The sequence below is a fragment of the Delphinapterus leucas genome, chromosome 13 (assembly GCF_059928025.1).
Source record: "Delphinapterus leucas isolate spDelLeu-1000000601 "Yukka" chromosome 13, BTC_Dleu_Yukka2, whole genome shotgun sequence".
NCBI lineage: Eukaryota > Metazoa > Chordata > Mammalia > Artiodactyla > Monodontidae > Delphinapterus > Delphinapterus leucas.
The window spans coordinates 23,962,219-23,976,163 of NC_143141.1; the positions used below are offsets into that span (position 1 = coordinate 23,962,219).

General features: G+C 36.7%; 1 pseudogene; it reads right to left on the reverse strand.

The window, feature by feature from the left end:
- Window positions 1-12,278: 12,278 nt before the first annotated feature.
- LOC111169576 (pleckstrin homology domain-containing family B member 2 pseudogene) lies at window positions 12,279-13,295 on the reverse strand (annotated as a pseudogene).
- Window positions 13,296-13,945: the final 650 nt, after the last annotated feature.

Genomic DNA, 13,945 nt, shown 5'->3' on the forward strand with positions numbered 1-13,945 from the left:
GGTATATGCCCACTAGTGGGATTACTGTGTAACATGGTAATTCTATTTTGAGTTTTTTAAGGAACCTCCATACTGTTCTCCATAGTGGCTGTATCAATTTAACTTCCCACCAACAGTGCAAGAGGATTCCCTTTTCTCCACACCCACTACAGCATTTACTGTTTTAGATTTTTTGATGATGGTCATTCTGATAGGTGTGAGGTGATATCTCATTGTAGTTTTGATTTGCATTTCTCTAATGATTAATGATGTTGAACATTCTTTCATGTGTTTGTTGACAATCTGTATATCGACTTTGGAGAAATGTCTAATTTAGGTCTTCTGACTATTTTTGCATTGGGTTGTTTGTTTGTTTTTTTTATTGAGCTGCATGAGCTGCTTGTAAATTTTGGAGATTAGTCTTTTGTCAGTTGCCTCATTTGCAAATATTTCCTCCCATTCTGCATGTTATCTTTTGATCTTGTTTATGGTTACCTTTGTTGTGCAAAAGGTTTTAAGTTTCATTAGGTCCCATTTGTTTCTTTCTGTTTTTATTTCCATTTCTCTAGGAGGTGGGTCATAAAGGATCCGCTGTGATTTATGTCATAGAGTGTTCTGCCTATGTTTTCTTCTAACAGTTTGAGAGTGTCTGGCCTTACACTGAGGTCTTTAATCTATTTTGAGTTTATTTTTGCATATGCTGTTAGGGAGTGTTGTAATTTCATACTGTTACATATACCTGTCCAGTTTTCCCAGCACCACTTATTGAAGACCCTATCTTCTCTCCACTGTATATTCTTGTCCCCTTTAGCAAAGATAAGGTGTCCATATGTGCGTGGGTTTATCTCTGGGCTTTCTAACCTATTCCATTGATCTATATTTCTGTTTTTGTGCCAGTACCATACTGTCTTGATTACGGTAGCTTTGTAGTACAGTCTGAAGTCAGGGAGCCTGATTCCTCCAGCTCCATTTTTCATTCTCAAGATTGCTTTGGCTATTTGGGTTCTTTTTTGTTTCCATACAAATTGTGAAATCATTTGTTCTAGTTCTCTGAAAAATGCCATTGGTGTTTTGATAGGCATGGCATTGAATCTCTAGATTGCTTTGGGTAACAGAGTCATTTTCACAATGTTTATTTTTAGAATCCAAGTACATGGTATATCTTTCCATCTATTTGTATCATCTTTAATTTCTTTCATCAGTGTCTTATAATTTTCTGCATACAGGTCTTTTGTCTCCTTAGGTAGGTTTATTCCTAGATATTTTTTTCTCTTTGCTGCAATTGTAAATGGGAGTGTTTTCTTAATTTCACTTTCAGATATTTCATCATTAGTGTATAGGAATGCCAGAGATTTCTGTGCATTAATTTTGTATCCTGCTACTTTACCAAATTCATTGATTAGTTCTAGTAGATTTCTGGTAGCATTTTTAGGATTCTCTGTGTAGAGTATCATGTCATCTGCAAACAGTGACAGCTTTACTTCTTTTTTTCTGATTTGGATTCCTTTTATTTCCTTTTCTTCTCTGATTGCTGTGGCTAAAACTTCCAAAACTATGTTGAATAAGAGTGGTGAGAGTGGGCAACCTTGTCTTGTTCCTGATCGTAGTGGAAACAGTTTCATTTTTTCAGCATTGAGGATGATGTTGGCTGTGGGTTCATCATTTATGGCCTTTATTATGTTGAGGAAAGTTCCCTTTATGTCTACTTTCTGCAGGTTTTTTATCAAAAATGGGTGTTGAATTTTGTCAAAAGCTTTCTCTGCATCTATTGAGATGATCATATGGTTTTTCTCCTTCAATTTGTTAATATGGTTTATCACATTGATAGATTTGCGTATATTAAAGAATCCTTGCATTCCTGGAATAAGCCCCACTTGATCATGGTGTATGATCCTTTTAATGTGTTGTTGAATTCTGTTTGCTAGTATTTGGTTTAGGATTTTTGCATCTATGTTCATCAGTGATATTGGCCTGTAGTTTTCTTTCTTTGTGACATCTTTGTCTGATTTTGGTATCAGAGTGATGGTGGCCTCGTAGAATGAGTTTTGGAGTGTTCCTACCTCTGCTACATTTTGGAAGAATTTGAGAAGGATAGGTGTTAGCTCTTCTCTAAATCTTTGATAGAGTTCTCCTGTGAAGCCATCTGGTCCTGGGCTTTTGTTTGTTGGAAGGTTTTTAATCACAGTTTCAATTTCAGGGCTTGTGATTCATCTCTTCACATTTTCTATTTATTCCTGGTTCAGTCTCAGCAGGCTGTGCATTTCTAAGAATTTGTCCATTTCTTCCAGAGTGTCCCTTTTATTACCATAGAGTTGCTTGTAGTAGTCTCTCATGATCCTTTGTATTTCTGCAGTGTCAGTTGTTACTTCTTTTTCATTTCTAATTATATTGATTTGAGTCTTCTCCATCTTTTTCTTGATGAGTCTAGCTGATGGTTTATAAATTTTGTTTATGCTCTCAAAGAACCTGCTTTTAGTTTTATTGATCTTTGCTACCATTTCCTTCATTTTTTTCATCTATTTCTGATCTGTTGATTATAATTTCTTTCCTTCTGCTTCCTTTTGTTGTTGTTGTTGTTCTTCTTCTTCTTCTTCTTTCTCTAATTGCTTTAGGTGCAAACAACCTAACGGTTGTTTGTTTGAGATATTTTCTGTTTCTTAAGGTAGGTTTGTATTGCTATAAACTTCCCTCCTAGAATTGCTTTTGCTGCATCCCATAGGTTTTGAGCCATCATGTATCCATTGTCATTTGTTTCTAGGTATTTTTTATTTCCCCTTTGATTTCTTCAGTGATATCTTGGTTATTAAGTAGTGTATTGTTTAGCCTCCATGTGTTTGTATTTTTTACAAATCTTTTCCTGTAATTGATATCTAGTGTCATAGCATTGTGGTCAGAGAAGATACTTGATATGATTTCAATTTTCTTAAATTTACCAAGGCTTGATTTGTAACCCAAGATATGATCTATCCTGGAGAATGTTCCATGAGCACTTGAGAAAAATGTGTATTCTGTTGTTTTTGGATGGAATGTCCTATAAATATCTATTAAGTCCATTTTGTTTAATGTGTCATTTAAAGCTTGTGTTCCCTTATTTATTTTCATTTTGGATGATCTGTCCATTGGAGAAAGTGGGGAGTTAAAGTCTCCTACTATGATTGTGTTACTATCGATTTCCCCTTTTGTGACTGTTAGTATTTGCCTTATGTATTGAGGTGGTCGTATGTTGGGTGAATAAATATTTACAATTGTTATATCTTCTTCTTGGATCAATCCCTTGATCATTATGTCGTGTCCTTCTTTGTCTCTTCTAATATTCTTTATTTTAAAGTCTATTTTGTCTGGTATGAGAATTGCTACTCCAGCTTTCTTATGATTTCCGTTTGCATGGAATATCTTTTTCCATCCCCTCACTTTCAGTCTGTATGTGTCCCTAGGTCTGAAGTGGGTTTCTTGTAGAGAGCACATATATGGGTCTTGTTTTTGTATCCATTCAGCCAGTCTGTGTCTTTTGGTGGGAGCTTTTAATCCATTTACATTTAAAGTAATTATCAATATGTATGTTTTTATTCCCATTTTCTTAATTGTTGTGGGTTTGTTATTGTAGGTCTTTTCCTTCTCTTGTGTTTCTTGCCTAGAGAAGTTCCTTTAGCATTTGTTGTAAAGCTGGTTTGGTGGTTCTGAACTCTCTCAGCTTTTGCTTATCTGTGTAGGTTTTAAATTCTCCATCAAATCTGAATGAGATCCTTGCTAGTTAGAGTAATATTGATCATAGGTTTTTCTCCTTCACCACTTTAAATATGTCCTGCCACTCACTTCTGGCTTGCAGAGTTTCTGCTTAAAGTTCAGCTGTTAACCTTATGGGGATTCCCTTGTGTGTTATTTGTTGTTTTTCCCTTATTGCTTTTAATATGTTTTCTTTGTATTTAATTTTTGATAGTTTGATTAATATGTGTCTTGACATGTTTCTCCTTGGATTTATCCTGTATGGGACAATCTGTGCTTCCTGGACTTGATTAACTATTTCCTTTCCCATATTAAGGAAGTTTTTATCTATAATCCCTTCAAATATTTTCTCAGTCCCTTTCTTTTTCTCTTCTTTTTCTGGGACCCCTATAATTCAAATGTTGGTGTGTTTAATGTTGTCCCAGATGTCTCTGAGACTGTCCTCAGTTCTTTTCATTCTTTTTTCTTTATTCTGCTGTGCAGTAGTTATTTCCACTATTTTATCTTCCAGGTCACTTATCCGTTCTTCTGCCTCAGTTATTCTGCTATTGATCCCTTCTAGAGTATTTTTAATTTCATTTATTTTGTTGTTTATCATTTCTTGCTTCCTCTTTAGTTCTTCTAGGTCCTTGTTAAAGGTTTCTTGCATTTTCTCTATTCTATTTCCAAGATTTTGGATCATCTTTACTATCATTATTCTGAATTCTTTTCCAGGTAGACTGCCTATTTCCTCTTCATTTGTTAGGCTTGGTGGGTTTTTACTTTGCTCCTTCATCTGCTGTGTGTTTTTCTGTCTTCTCATTTTGCTTATCTTACTGTGTTTGGGGTCTCCTTTTTGCAGGCTGCAGGTTTGTAGGTCCCGTTGTTTTTGGTGTCTGTCCCCAGTGGCTAATGTTGGTTCAGTGGGTTGTGTAGGCTTCCTATTGGAGGGGACTAGTGCCTGTGTTCTGGTGGATGAGGCTGGATCGTGTCTTTCTGGTGGGCAGTTCCACATCTGGTGGTGTGTTTTGTGTGTCTGTGTCCTTATTATGATTTTAGGCAGCCTCTCTGCTAATGGATGGGGCTGTATTCCTGTCATGCTAGTTGTTTGGCATAGGGCATGCAGCATTGTAGCTTGCTGGTTGTTGAGTGAAACTGGGTCTTGGTGTTGAGATAGAGATCTCTGGGAGATATTTGCCATTTGATATTATGTGGAGCTGGGAGGTCTCTTGAGGATCAGTGTCCTGAAGTTGCCTTTGCCACCTCAGAGACACAGCAGTGACTCCTGGCTGGAGCACCAAGAGCCTTTCATCCACACGGCTCCTTATATTGTAATTGTTGGTCAGTCAAGTCCACAGGGTAGTTCTCCTCAAGCAGCAATCAGGGGTCCATGGAAGCTGCTAGTGTTGAGCGTCTCCTGCAGAGTTGGGGGTGTGGCTGTGGTTCACTGTGAGTATAAGGACATTGGCCGCAATTCTGGGAAGTACTCCCTGGCGTGAGGCCTCCCAGAGTCCTCCAGTTGCACCACCAAAATGGAAACCAGCTTTAAAATAATAATGAACTGGAGATTTATATAAGAAAATTCACAACTAAAATTAACTTAATTTGCAGTCAAATTTAAGTGAATATCAGCTAAGATAAACTATTATATATATATATATATATATATATATATAAACTACATGGTAACTACAAACCAAAAACCTGCAATAGATACACAGTAAGTAAAAGAAACCAAAAAAACACTAAAGAAAATCAAACTTCCATGGAAGAGAACAAGAGAAGTGTACAAGAATAGAGAAGAGCTACAAAAACAACAAGAAAACAATTAACAAAATGGCAATAAGTGCATACCTATCAATAATCACTATAAATGTAAACTATCTAAATACTTCAATCAAAAGACATAGAGTCGATTAGTAGATAAATAACAAGACCTAAAAGAAACTCACCTCAGAACTAAAGACACACATGAACTAAAAGTGGAGGGATGGAAAAAGATATTACATACACATAAAAATGAAAAAATAGGGCTTCCCTGATGGTGCAGTGGTTGAGAGTCCGCCTGCCGATGCAGGGGACATAGGTTCGTGCCCCGGTCCGGGAAGATCCCACATGCCACGGAGCGGCTGGGCCCATGAGCCATGGCCACTGAGCCTGTATGTCCAGAGACTGTGCTCCACAACGGGAGAGGCCACAACAGTGAGAGGCCCGTGTACCACAAAAAAAAAGAAAAAAAATACAAGCTGAAGTAGCAATACTCATATCAGTCAAAATATACTTTAAAACAATGATTGTAACAAAAGACAAAGAAGAGCATTACATAAGGATAAAGGTGTTTATCAATGAATAGGTGGGCAAAGAAAGCCCAAAGTCAGCAGAAGGAGGGAAATAATAATGATCAGAGTGGAAATAAATGAAAGGGAGACTAAATTTTAAAACATTTAGAGAAGATTAATAAAACTCATAACTGGCTTTTTGAAAAGATAAACAAAATTGACAACGTACTAGAAAAACTAAACAAGATAAAAGAGAGGGCCCAGATATATAATATTCAAAATGAAAAAAGAGACATTACAATCAATACCACAGAATTACAAACAAACATAAGAGATTACTATAAATAATTATATGGCAAAAAATTGGACAAACTAAAGGAAATGGATAAATTCATAGAAACATACAATCTTAGAAGAGTGAATCAGGAAAAAATCAAAAATTTGAACATACTGATTACTAACAATGAAACTGAATGAGTAATTAAAAACCCAACAAACAAAAATCCAGGACCAAATGACTTCTACAAAATAATTAAAGAAGAGTTAACACCTATCCTTCTTAACAATTCTAAAAAATTGAAGAGAAAAGAATGCTTCCAAACTTGTTCTATGAGGCCAGCATTACCCTTATTCTAAAACCAAACAAAACAGTGGAATAACAGAAAACCACACGACAATATCCCTGATGAACATAGACACAAACATCCACAACAAAATATTTGTAAAACAAATTTAACAATGCATTAGAAGGATCATACACCATGGTTAACTGGAATGCAAGGATGTTTCAATATCTACAAATCAATCTGTATGATAAATCACTTTAACAAAATGGAGGTAATTAAAAATCATATGATCATCTTAGTAGATGCAGAAAAATCTTTTGACAAAATTCAGTGCCCATTTGTGATTAAAATTCTCAGCAAAGTTGGTATAGAGGAAACATACCTCAACATAATAAAAGTCATATGTAAGAGACCCACAACTAACATAGTCAACAGTGAAAGCTTTTCCTTTAAGACCAGGAACAGCACAAGGATGACCACTCTTGAGAATTTTATTCAACATTGTATTGGAAATCCTAGCCACAATAATCAGACAAGAAAAAGAAATAAAATACATCCAATCAGGAAGAGAAGAAACAAAATTGTCACTATTGGCCTATAATCTGTCACTGTACATGGAAAATCCAAAGACACCACCAAAAAAAAATAATAAATTTTGTAAACTTATGAGACACAATATTAATATACAGAAACTTGTTACATTTTTTACACTAACAACTAACCATTTGAAAGAGAAATTAAGAAAATCAATCCCATTTACAATTGCATAAAAAAGAATAAAATGCCTAGGCATAAATTTAATAAAGGAGGTAAAAGACCTGTTCACTATAAATTATAAGACATCATTGAAAGTAATTGAAGATGACACAAATAAATGGAAAGGTATATTGTGCTCATGGATTGGAAAAATTAGTATTGTTTAGATGTCCATACTACTCAAAGGTATCTACTGACTCAACTCAATTCCTACCAAAATACCAAAGGAATTTTTCACAGAACTAGAACAAATCATCCTAAAATTTTTATGGAACACAGAAGACCTCAAATAGCCAAAGCAAGCTTGAGAAAGAAGGACAATGTTGGAGAAATCATGCAGCTTAATTTCAAACTATACTACAAAGCTATAGTAATTAAAACATAATGGTATTGGCACAAAAACAGACACATAGATCAATGGAACAGAATAGAGACCCTAGAAATAGACCCATCCTTATAAGGTCAATTAATCTACAACAAAGGAGACAAGAATATACAATAGGGAAAAAGACAATCTCTTCAATAAATGGTGTTGGGAAAATTAGACAGCTACATGCAACAGAATGAAAGTAGTATAGACCACTTTCTTACACCATGTACAAAAATAAGACTGTTTAAAGACATAAGTATAAGACATGAAGCCATAAGACTCCTAGAAAAAGACATAGCAGTAAGCTCTTTGACATATAGTATAGCAATATTTTCGGGAGATCTGTCTCATCAGGCAAGGGCAACAAAAGCAGAATAAACAACTGGGACTACAGCAGACTAAAAAGCTTTCCATAGCAAAGGAATCCAACGACAAAAAGAAAAGGCAACATATTAAATAGGAGGAGATATTTACAAATGATATGTTTGATAAGGGGTCAATATCAAAAATATATAAATAATTCATACAACTCAACATCAAAAGAAAAAACAAAAAACTGATTTAAAAATGGGCAGAATACCTGAATGGATATTTGTGTAAAGAAGACATACAGATGGCCAACATGCACTTGAGAAGATACTCAACATCACTAATCATCAGGGAAATGCATATCAAAACCACAATGAGATATCACCTTATGCCTGTCAGAATAGCAATTATTTAAAACTTGCAACAAATAAAAAGTGTTGTTGAGAATGTGGAGAAAAGGGAACCATCTTGCACTGTTTTTGGGAATTTAATTTGGTGCAGCCACTATGGAGAACAGTGTGGGGTAAAGGGGGGATGGGATGAATTGGGAGGTTAGGATTGACATATATACAATATTGATACTATGTATAAAATTGATAACTAATGAGAACCTACTGTATAGCACAGGGAACTCTACTCAGTGCTCTGTGGTGGCCTAAATGGGAAGGAAATACAAAAGAGAGGGGATATATGTCTACGTATAGCAGATTCACTTTGCTGCACAGTAGAAACTAACACAATGCTGTAAAGCAACTATACTCCAATAAAAATTAAAACCTCAAAAAAAAGTTATATTGTTCACATATAGCATCAATATGTATACAGCAATAAGAAATCAAAATATAGTAGGAGAAAAAGTCACTCATATATCCACTCAAAAAAAAGAAAGAAAAACAGAAAGAATCAAAAGGAAAAATATATAAATAAATATATATATATATATATATATATATATATATATATAAATATATAAATGAGGTCTCTGGAAAACCACCAGCATTGAATTTTTTTTCCTAAGATTCAGCCCTGCTTTGATTCTTGCTTCAATGGCCAGTACATCTCTATGTCTGACTAGAGCTATCTTTGTATTTCTCAAAAATTTCATAAAATATCACCCTTTTTTTCCCCTTTCCAACCTCATCATCTAGAATGGCATACCTGTAGCATTAATCTCTAACCAAATCCGTTAAGGCTACATGTTATTCCATGTCTTTTTGACTTAGCAATGGAGATCCCTTTACACATTTTATCACCCACTGTGTTCACCCTTGATCTCAACCCCTATGAATTAGCCTAGGTCACAAACTCAGTTATATTCCACTACATAAAATCTTTCACAACCCACTAAAATAACAACTGTTCTTCAGATCCAGGACCACCACTGTAACATACCTGCTATACTCCATATTCTACTGATCAGGCATTGTTTATTATTTTACTTGTTTAAATGTCTGTTTCTTCTTGAGCTGTTTGAGATTGGTGACCAATTCTTTATCAATCATTGGAGCCCATGCCCTTGTTTGAATGCTCCAGAGGGAGCATGTTTGCTGATGAATGGGCAACTGGATGAGTGAATGTCTTTACAAGGACTTTTACTTGTACTGAGATATGAGAATTTTAGATGTCAATTTTTTTTATGCTTTAAGGTTAACAATCATTTAATGTATTGACATTATCACTTATAAACACACAATTTGCATATACAGGGAAAAATAGGTTCTGAGGACACAACCAAATCCTAGAGACAGGCAAGCAATCAGAAAAAAAGATCAACCCTAGGGGAAAAAAATGGAACTGCATCCCATGCTGGTGTCTACATAAACTTGGGAAGGAGAAAGAAAGATCACATAGTATCACAATTAATGTAGGAAATAAATGTGGGTCATTCTGTCTCAATGGCAGGAACTTCTCTCATGATCCATATCTTGCGTCCCAGTCTGACCCGTTTCATGAATGATGATCTGAAACACAACCACGGGTCTCTCCCTTCTCTTTACATCTAAGACCCTGAAGTTAACTCAAGGAACTAAAAGAACAGAGCTAAGAAACAAGCAGACTGGCATGTGTGCAATGTCAATGGCCAACTAGTTAAAAATACACATGGAAGTAAAATACTGACTAAACCTGAACAAGTTCTTTCCAACTCACCTAACTTCTTGATTTTGGATTACCTAAGTGTTGGCATCTACGAGAGTTGGGGTCAGGGAAATGAAGTATCTCAGCCCATCTTTATACCGAGTATGTATTTCCTCTCAGGATCAAGTCACTAGTGACAGTGAACTTCAAGACTCAACTATAGTTGCCCAGTGGGGCTGGCCCCACTGGGGACAGGGACTGGAGATTGGGGGGCACATGTGTGCCCAAGCTTCAGTCCATAGCTCTCCCCCTTCTGTCAGAGGGAAGCCAGGGGAACACCGGGAGACCATCTGCTTCAAGGGCATTTCACTGACATAACTCAGTATCTGTGGTTCCAAGTTCAAAATTAATACCCCAAAGCAACATTAAAAACTGAGTTTAGTATTTTGTAAGTAAGGCTTACAACTCAAATAATGATTACTATCTGAACAAAACCATTCTTATTACATACAATGTAAAATAACTAAAGCAATACTTCTAACCATCAAAACCAGTGTAGATAGCTAGTGGGAAGCAGCTGCACAGCACAGGGAGATCATCTCGATGGTTTGTGACCACCTAGAGGGGTGGGATAGGGAGGGTAGGAGGGAGAGAGATGCAAGAGGGAAGAGATATGGGAACACATGTATATGTATAACTGATTCACTTTGTTATAAAGCAGAAACTAACACACCATTGTAAAGCAATTATACTCTAATAAAGATGTTAAAAAACAAAAACAAAAAAACAGTGTTGTCACACATCACATCTGGCAACTTTCCACATGTCAAACATCCAAAGAGGTGACAGCTAAGTATACTTTAAAGCTGGAAACAAACTCTCCAGTGTCAACAAGTGCAATAGAATTGGCTAGGAAAACAGACCTGTGGTCACCACAAAGTTCTTTTGGCATCTGGTTTCATACTGAGATAGATCTATTTAAGTCTGCCTTAGAGACGGAGTGGGTTGATCAGTGAAACAAATAACTATGTATGTAACTGGCCACACAGAATAAAAACAGAATTTGTGCTACTATGAGTGTATTTTATGGAGAATAGGGCCACATGGAGTATAGGGGTAGAGACCTTCAATGTGCTAAACTGCCTTTGTAAAAAGTAAATTTTTTAAAGCATGCAAGACAGAAACCTGGAATAATTGAAATTTTAAAATTTACATAAATAAATAACAAAAATACGTGACTCTCAGTTTTCCAGAGCTTCACACATAGCTGGGGCTCAAGTTAAATTGTTTAAGCTTCTCTGTGACATTTGAGTGAAGAATAAAAACAAGGCTAGTGTCCTGGTCAGGTGGGGTAATACCTTGCACAGGTCATTCATGTCCTTAGGCTGCAAATCTGTAACCTGACTCTCCCCCACCATGCCACCACCAGGGCTCCAGGCACCCCAGTGCTCAGGGACAGCCACAGTGCCCCAGTCCTGCACAGGACAGGAAATGAGCTCTTTAACAGCCTTCAGAAGGGTGGAAAAGAGGATCCTCAGTGCAGCCCAATCCCCTGAAACAGTAACACTGTAACTATGGCTCTCATTCCTCTTTCCTCACCATTCTCCTAATATTACTTTCTCAACAAGTAGAAAAATAAGCTATAAGTAGGCTGAAGTGGCAATAAAAACACTCAAAGCAAACACTAAAAATCATGATGCCTCTGAATATAGCAGATCTACCTCCACGCACTTGTTTGTAATTGTTTTGCCTTGTTCAAGTTTTAAATGATAAAGCCCTAAAATGCTGAGACTCAAGTCTACTCCTAATTTGGGATGTTTTCCAAGGATTACTACCAAAAACAAACTAGTAAGAATAAAATGAAAGAGCATATTTTAAAGCAGGGGGGGGATCTGCCATCCCGCCCATCATCCTGAGCAGTCAGCTTTGCTGAAAGTCTGCAGAGCCCCAGAGGCTGTGGGGATATCACACGGCTGCCTCAGGAAGGTTCCATCCTACAACTCCTGAAGTAACGTGCAACCAGTTCTAGTCTGAGGTTTCAAAGTCTAACATTAAACCAAGACAGCTGCAGTTCTTCTTGCCACAATCACTCACTCACTCATACATCACCATATTACTAGCATAACACTAAAATAAATTATCCCTTAAGCACTAAGGCCTAACTCTAAAAAGAAAATGGCCGTTACAAACAGGTGTGTTCAAATAAGGTATTCTGAGAGTTCCATAAAAAAACTACTAGAATGAGCCAGTGCCCCCAAATAGTCTACGTTTTAGCTAAACAGCAGTCCAAAGCCTTCTCTGTGGTACTTATATGGATTAGTTATAAGTATGATGTCACTACTTTCAAAAGAACTACTAAAACTATTATTAAAAACATTTATAACAAACAGAAATGCCCTGCAAATTATATTATTGCACCCAGGGTACCAGAAGCTATGCACATCCAGGTTCCAAGGACTCTAGAAGACCCAGAACAGAGATCCTAAGGCCATGCCTGTGGCTGTTCCAGGCAGCATGCCCAGCGCCAGGTCACAGTCATTGTCTCGATACCGCTCACGAATGATGACTTGTTTGGTAGGCTGCTCTCCGTAAAGTCCGGCATACAGGTACTGGTAGGGTACAGCATAAGCCTGCCCATTTGAAGCATAGACAACTTGAGTTCCTGGCGGGTATGCACCACTGTATGGACCATAACCATAGGCATCAGGGGTTGGTGCAGCATAGGCTGTGTAAGGAGGTGGGGAGGAAGCCAAGGCAGTCTCATCATACATGACTTCAGAGCCAACATGAGCTGTGTTTGTCCTGGAATCCTGAAGTGTAAATTTCCAGACCAAACAATCATCTGTGCTTTCTGCACAAAGACTGATGGTTTTCCCATCCAGGCAAACAATCTGCAGCAGACAGTCTTTCGGCTTCCCATCTGGAGGCCGAATATCCCGCCATTCATGTCCCGTGTGGATGTTGATGCAGTCCACTGGCATGTGGACCTTATCCTCTACACTCTACCGAGTTCGGTCATCAGGTGACCATCTGACCACAGGTCAAACCAATTCTTCCAGCGCTTCAAAATAGTACTCTGTCTCAGCAACCATCCACTCTTCACAAATGCTGTATTTTCACCTGCAAATCCTCCGGCCGCAGCTGCGCACCAAAGTAGGGCAGGAGTGCAAGGACGCTGCCCGGCTCCTCGGTTCCGACTGTCTCAAGCCCTAGTTGTTAATTTTTAAAATAAATTAACTTAAAGTTTTAATGAAATTCCATTAAATATCTAATGGGTATCTAATTCTGAAATTGACAAAAGTTAATATGCATAATCAATACATTTTCTTATAAAGTAATAAAGATAAACAAAATTGTGCAAATGTAGAATATTTACAAATATGTATGAAACAGAATATTAAAATACACGAGAATATTTATTCTCCCTTTTAATTAAGCCAATGACATTTCTTCTTTTCTTTTTCAAAGAGAATTTTATTTTATAAAAGTAACTTAGAAAATAATAAAATTAAAATATTTTTTATAGAAACTCAACCTATCCTGCTGGCCATACACCTTTCATAAACATAGAAAGGCAGTGATAAATACCTTTGGGAGAAATGGGAGAAAATCTATATTAAAAATGGAGGCAGGGTGCTGCAGAAGAGATGATGAAGAACAGGAAGGTTACTTTCATGTGGAAACTATAAAATGAAAGCAGTATTTATTTTAGAATTTTAAGTACTATTATAAAAATCTCCCTAATATTAAATTTGTGGTCATTGCTACAGAAAGCATCTTTTTGTTGGACAGCTTATTCCAAAGAGAACATATTAAGTGCAGTAGAATTTTCAATACAAACTGTTTGTGTTGGCAAGGAGACAAAAGTACGTTGGGAGTGAGGTGATAGATGGATAGAAGTTCAAAAC